At 37.1% G+C, this 7830-nt stretch overlaps 1 pseudogene; it reads right to left on the bottom strand.

The window, feature by feature from the left end:
* Positions 1-2749: 2749 nt before the first annotated feature.
* Positions 2750-5615, bottom strand: LOC123196079 (annotated as a pseudogene).
* Positions 5616-7830: the final 2215 nt, after the last annotated feature.

Genomic DNA, 7830 nt, shown 5'->3' with positions numbered 1-7830 from the left:
TTACAAATTATGCCCGATACAGGTGGCATAAAGATATTGTTGAATGGTTTGATGTAATGAGAATGAAAGGAATTGGAATTAATGTTGAAGCACCTATTGTGGTATTATTTTTTTATGCCGATTCAATTGCCGATGGAAATGGTGCAATTAGGGCTGGATTCGAGCCAAACTTGAGCTTGACTCAGTTTATATATAACTGAGCTCGAGTTTGAGCTCGAGCTCGTGAAAGTGAAGCTTGAACTTGGTTCGGCTCGTTTTTCGTTATTAAAACGACGTTTTTTTAATACATATTGGTAAAAACGATGTTGTTTTATATCAAAATTTTTAATTGAAAAATTTGGCGAATAGCTCGAGCTCGTATAGGGTTGGCTCGTTTCAGGCTTATTCAAACCGAACTCAAATGGGCTCAATTTGAGTCCAGCCTTAGGTGCAATCAATCATGCGTGTATTATAAAGGGTGAGTTTGAAAATTCTCTGCATGTAAAGAATGTCATCATATGTGTGGAAAGGAAGTATGAAGAGGTAGATATGAGTGACAAATTGATCTTAAAATTAAGGGATACAAAAATTCAACAGCTACCTGATGGCTTGAAGGAAGACTTAGAACTAGAAGAGCAGCTTGAAGGTGCATCAGAATACAAATATTCCCCCCATGGTGATCTTGAATTGCCTATAAAGTGGAAAGGGTTGTTGGATTGCAAGAGGAATTGGGAATCATGCAACAACCTCGAGTATCTTTTTGCCCAATCACACCTTGAGGACAGGGTACCTCTCGATGGGAGGGGAAATGTTAGAACTAATGTATATATTACATGTAGGAGAAGAAATGGCCAACTTGGCAAGAAACAGTTGGCACATGTGGCAGTCAACTTAGAGCAGAATGCATCAAAAGAAAAGATGATACGTGGCATGGAGTTGGTAGGAATAGGAGAAGGAGAAGAAAAGGGGGAGAGCAGGAAAGAGTAAAGGCAGAAAAAAGTATTGAGAAGAAAAGTAAGGGAGAGCGTCGGCCTCTCGAAAGCCGTGAGGATGGTTTTGGCTCTGTTCTGATGAACCTGTATTCATTTTGTATGTAATCTGGAATTAAGCTTGCATTGTGATAAAAGTTTATCTATAATGAATCTCATTGTATACATTGATTTGGATAAATTAATACAAAGTTCTATTAGTAATAGCTATGATACATGCTCTGTTACATTGTCTCAATCATTTACAAAACTCTACAATTAGTGGTGTTAGAGTTGACTGGGCACTGAACTGCTGAATGTTGGAAGAATCTGGCACTGGAAGGTAGCTACAAAGGAGATAAGGAGCTGACTTCTGGAATCTCTAATCTGCAAATTATAGGAGTGCAGGGTCAGGTACTCATCACATACTAAGCTGATGTTACTTTGAAATACCTAGGTATGCCCTTGAAATCTAGTTATAAGTTGTTTATGAACGTGTGTGTGTCCAAAGTAATGTTAACAAGGGCAAGTTGGATGCATCGCTATCCATTAATGAGAAGCGCAAAACAATGAATCAAACCAAAGCGGTTGATGCCCTTTCAATTCAAGTAAGTGGTTTTGCAAAATTTTTGGCTTTATCAAGACCTACCATTTTTGGAAACACTTAAGAGGGCACCCATTGTATTTCCCTACATTCCACCTTGAGGAAAGGTGGCACTCATTAAGGGGAATATCATTAGGTCTCTCATGACTAAGATGTACAAGAAGAAACGTAAGGGCAAAAACAGGGGAGTATTGGCTTGCAATGAATTGGAAAATTTTGATATTGTAGCGAAGAAATAGGACACATGGGAAGCAAAGGAAAATTGGTGGAGTGTTAAAACAAGACAACAACATAAAAGAGGCATGAAAGAAAAAGGAAGGTAAAAGGAATCATTGTACAAATTGAAAGGAGGCTCCGACCATGGGAGCAATCTCCTCTAATTGTCAGCGTTATTTTTGTTATTTTCTAATTTTATGCATGTTTGGTTGAGTTGTACAATTAGATTGAGAGCAAAAAGACTTGCGTTAACCCAATTTCACAAATATTTTGTTGATTGAGTGAAAATATTGGAGTGTTTAAATTGATTTAAATGATACGAAATATTAGAAAAATCACATTTTAAAAACTAGTTATTGAGATTGTAAAACCCAAAGTCATATAAACCCTACACCAAAAGTGAATCACGTAGAATCATCCTGAAGATGATGAATTTAGATTTTTAAAAATGTGTCATAATTTTTAAGAATAAAATATTAGGCACATTTTGGGCCTAGTTAATACAAATTAAAGACTTGGGACCAAACTGCGAATACCTATTGTTAAGGTAGAAGTATAAATAAAGAGGATGTTTCAAATAAATTGAGACATAATCTATAAACTCTAAAGTTGTCTATTGCAAAAGAAGAGAAAATTCTCCTCTTATAATTTTCTCTTCCAAATTCTTTGATCCTCTTTTTCACATGAGCTAACACCTTTGAAACACTCTAACAATCTTCAAACCCTAAGTAGAGCCTATATATGGACGAGTAGGATCTCGAGATTCTGGCAAAAAAAGTAAAAATGGATTCAAGATGACTTCAGCCTGTTTGAACCTTCAAACGTGGTAACAGACAAATTATCTTGATCCAAGGGCCATGGGTTTTAAATCCAAAAATTTTATTTTCCACTACCAGCTGTGTTATTGGATTTATTAAAACTCTTCCATCATTCAATTCAAAGTGGCAATAAATTTCACTTCCATTGTTTGTTTAGATTGTCATTTCTAAAAGGAAATAAACAATTATTTGAAAGATTGACTACAAGAAATGCTAAAGCAAATTACATTGTCTAAGGACAGTACGAACAAAAATACATTTAAATATGGATATGAGAACGTATTAAAAAATATAAGAAAATGCAAAGATACCTATCCTCACCAAATATGAAACTGCTCAACAAAGCTTGAATTGATTCTCTTTAAAAGGTCTCAGGAACTTGTCGATGAGGTGGCGCTCATAGCATGAGAGGAAGTAGCAGAAATGTTAGTCAGTGATTGTGAACTCTGGCTCGAGGATGACTCAGTAAAGAAGATTATGTTCTGGTGATTATCGACAAATACTTGGAATGATCTTGGAATTGGAGACCTGCCAACATCTAAAACCCCCTCAAGAATCTGAACTACTTGACCCATAGTTGGCCTGTGAGTTTCATCATCTTGAATGCACCAACCAGCCACTTTGCAAATTCTAGAAAGCTCATCTACATCAGCATTCCTCTCCAGCCTTGGATCCAATAGGCTAAGGATGTCACCCCCTTCAGCAATTAAACAAGCAGCCCAATTCGGAAAGTATGTCACTTTTCCATCTGCAGAATGCTCTGAGTTTCTCCTTCCTGACACAATTTCAAAAAGCATCATCCCATAACTATAAACATCAGCTTTGGCTGTTATGGCTTCTCCTGTAATCCATTCGGGTGCCAGATACCCTCTTGTGCCTCTCATGGTTGTTAGGACTCGGCTGAAATCTCTTCCCACCAACTTTGCCAACCCCAAATCTGCTATTTTTGGACAAAATTCAGAATCCAATAGAATATTTTCTGGTTTTACGTCGCAATGTATGATGCAGTCTCTGCAATTCTCATGGAGATAAGTCAAACCTTTGGCAATTCCCAATGCAATTTCATATCTTTTTTTCCAGTTGGGCACTGAACCCTTTTCATGGAAGAGATTGAAATCCAAAGAACCGTTTGGCATGAACTCGTAGACCAACAGCCTTTTAGTACCTTCAGAGCAGAATCCAATTAGTCGAACTACATTGACATGTTGGATATTTCCTGTTGTGCTGACTTCTGTTCGGAATTGCTTCTCTCCTTGGCTCAAGCTTTCAAGCTTTTCACTGCTATGGCAGTTGAATTGGGTAAAGCCCCTTTGTAAACAGAACCAAAACCTCCCCCACCCAATTTTTCTGAGAAGTTCTTGGTGGCATTTTGCAAATCTTTGTATGCAAATACCGTTAATGAACCCTCTAGTGCTTTACTTGTTTTGAAAGTTTTTTTTCTCCTTCTCAAATACACAAACATGGCAAGTCCCAAGAGAACTGCAAGTGCCACTGAGCCCAGAACAACACAAATAACTGTTACACTTTCACTTTTGGGACTTGAAAACTCCGAAGCTGCAAGCTTGATATAAAGAGCTTTTCCATCTGAGGCGCCTTGTCCAAGTTGCTGCACACCAAGAAGATCTCCAAACCAAATGGAACACTGACTGTGTTCATAGGCATAAGCAGTACAAGAACAGTTATTCAAGCAGGTTGTTTCGCATTCGGCACCACTCCCTACTGGCACAGATTGTGGATTTATGGGCAATACCATGTTCGAATTTGCTAAAAAATTATCCTTCTTTCCATTGGCAACACCATTGGTTTGACATTGCACTTCTGTCTTCCTCACACAGCCGCCAGAATAATCCTGCAAGCTCCAATCATGCTCTAAGCTTGGCTCAAATCCTTGCAAACAATCACAGAAAGACTGACTTTCCTCAGTGCAGCGGCCAAATGCACCACAAAGAGCGTATACCTCGCAATTTTGTTCGGGTTGAACCCAAGTCTGAAGCCAAGAGTTGGAATCCTTCAATTCAACCAATTCATTTGCTTAACCTGCCCTGAAACATCCATAAGAAATCGGGAAATGATGGGACTAGTATTTTTCACCGAATATGTAAAATAACTCTCATTTTCGTTGGTATGATAGTTGAAATCATAGATATAATTTGCTTTCATTTCAGGAACATCCTCGAACAACTTTCCATTCTCGTTCCAAGGTCCACTAGACCAGTACCTATGAGACTGCGACCCATTCCACAAAATAAAATAAGCATTGGATCCATTTGGGTCCAGCTCAAGAGAGAACAGGCCCGGTGCAGGATCTTCTGTGTTCTTCCACGAAATGAGACGTTGGCTTATGTTGGTCCGCTTGTCCAGTCTCATCCTCATACCAGGGATCCATGTATGAGCTGGATGATCAAAACTTTCCCATAAGGATTTTGATGAATGACCAGACAACTCTCTCAAAACAAGATTTCCTTCGTCTAGAAGAACTACTTCTAGAGGATTTGCGGTAGTGGAGTTTAGATTCGTGGACCAAATTGGCACCTTGGATTCATTGAAAAGGACTAAATTACCATCTGAGATTCTTAAAACTGAGGAATATCTATCAGAAATTGGATTCTCTCTATTTGCCACCCAAACTACATTTTGCACAGACACTTTACCATACCACATGCACAAATAGTAGTTCGAAGGCTGACCTGGCTTGAAGAAACCCAATACAAAGTCTCCACGGGAAGAGACAATAGTTTGATCACCGGACAGAGTTTGGTTTGCAGAGATAGTGTCAGCACCCAAAGAGACATAAGATTTGAGGGAGAAGCATATGCAAAGAAGTGAAAGCGCAAACCATGAATTGTTCATGATATGCATGGCTGAAACAAATTTTATGTAGCAAAAGATTGATTTTTCGGTGACCGAAGCTGTATAACATTGATGGTTTTCTTCCACTATTTATTAACAAAAATTTTCACAACGCTTGGGATGCTTTAACAAAAATTCTGAAGCGCTGAAAAATCAAAGTTAATACTTGGACTTGGAATCTTCAAGTGAACAGCAGTCAAGTCAGTACAGTAGGTGGCTGATCAATTTAAAGTTTTGACTCCCCACCACAAATACGAATCGGTCCGGTATAGCCGTGTACGAGAGGCTGGTTTTAACGGAGACTTTATGGTTATGGTCGCACTTATGATATTTCTTAAGGCCAAAGGACTATTCCCCCCCAAGTTTAGGTATGTTCTCAAAATCATACCTGGGAGATTTGAAAATCCAAAATTTTATCCATCCATTAAAAATTTCAATTATAGTTAGAGGCAAAATCGTTATTTAATAAAAAATTTTAAAATTCTAAAGTTTTATTACTTTACCTCCCTTAGCTTGAAAACTCACAATTCCCCCGCTACCTGAAGTTTGAAAAATCAAAATTTTCCCCCTAAGGTTTGCAAACCATCGCCGAAGATGGTCACTTCCGTTTGCATTGGCTTTTCCTCCCAACTTAACTCTCTTTGTTGATCACTTCTCAGCCACTGACGAAGCCTATTTCCTTCGATGAAGACGAAATCTTCATCTCAGATGAAGACGATTTCATCTTTGTTCAAGACAAAGACGACCGTCGGAGATTTCATACGAAGACAACTTGGCTGTCTGAGAACTCCAATGGTCGTCTTCGTCTCGGATGAAGACAAAATTATCTTTGTCTAAGACGAAGACGATTTCATCTTTGTCAAAGGAAATAAGCTTCGTCAGTGGTTGGGAAGTGATCGACAGGGAGAGTTAAGTTAGGGTGGGAGAGCCAACGTCATTAAAGATGGTGAAGTTCGTCATCTCCAACGACAGTTTGCAAACCCTAGGGGGGAATTTTGATTTTTCAAACTTCAAGTGGGGGGAATTGTGAGATTTTCAAGCTAAGAAAAACATAATAAAACTTTAGTTTTTTGTTAAATGACAGTTTTACCCTTAACCTTAATGAGATTTTAAAATGATAGGTGGGACTTTTGGATTTTCAAACCTCACGTGTATGACTTTGAGAACGCACTTAAACATGGGTGGAAAATAGTTCTTTAGCCTATTTCTTAAATAAACTAAACTAAATTCATATTTTATATTTAACTTTAATTTTAATATTTATTTCAATAAAATTATGTCTACAAATTTTTTATATACAATTCAAATATACCTATGATATGTCTGAAGTGATTAGATCATTTTGAATTAAAGATTAAGTAACATCTAATCACACAATAATACATCATTTATGTATCCAAATTATATACAAAAAATTATGTACATATAATATTACTCTATTTATTTATAAATTTACATTTTTACACTACAAAAAGGTCGTTAGCAAGAAAAAATTAATGAGGGGACAAATATCTCGTCATTATAGCTAATATTTTTATAACTTCAATGATTTATTATATGTACTCTAATTAAAATTAAACAAATTTATACTTTTAGCCAAGGATTGAAAAACCAGACCAAACTAATCAATCGAACTAGCCGGATCATGAACCAACACTGTAGACCAGTACTGTAGAACGCAGAACCATTTTAAGCTTGGAATCGGGTTAGACCATGGTTAAACCGTCAATTCATATCTGAACCGGGGTCTAACCTGGTTTAGGTTGTTCCCGGTTCAATGTTTTCACATAAAATAAAAGTTTTATTCTTTTCTTCTTCCTTGTTATGCACGCAGAAGCAAAGTTCCTACAGGCGACGACATTGTCCAACTTCGCAAATTCAAAGCACCATTGATTCATCTCTTGCCAATGACAGTTTAAAAACGTCAGCTGACGACGACGACGTGGCTGAAGGGTCTTGGTTTCAATCACAGGCTCACAAGACAAGAGTATCCACGACTATATTTGCAACCTTTCATGACAACTTCTCAAGCTCATACAACAGTTGACAACGACTAGTTTCCATTGCTGCTATGACCGGTGATTATACATCAACTGCAACGATGGCAGGCTAGTCTTTTCTAAGGCTTTATAAACTATTTATTTAAATTTTGATGTTTGTTTGAAGTTCAAACTGCATATATACTGATTATTGTTTGATGACTAAGCTATCAGTACTATTTATATATTGTTTGAAGTTCAAATAGTATTTAAATTTGTTTGAGCTTTGTAAACCGTTTGTTTAAACTAAAAGGTTTGTTTAAACTTTGAAGCATACTGTATAGTGTTTTTTAAAATTTTTTCTTTTAATAATTTGGTCAAATAGTGCATAGTAAGTCAGCATTGTGATATTTTAA

This window comes from Mangifera indica, chromosome 14 (assembly GCF_011075055.1).
Source record: "Mangifera indica cultivar Alphonso chromosome 14, CATAS_Mindica_2.1, whole genome shotgun sequence".
Classification (NCBI taxonomy): Eukaryota; Viridiplantae; Streptophyta; class Magnoliopsida; order Sapindales; family Anacardiaceae; genus Mangifera; species Mangifera indica.
The sequence above is the reverse complement of the archived record's forward strand: the minus strand, read 5'-3'. Positions and strand labels throughout refer to the sequence as shown.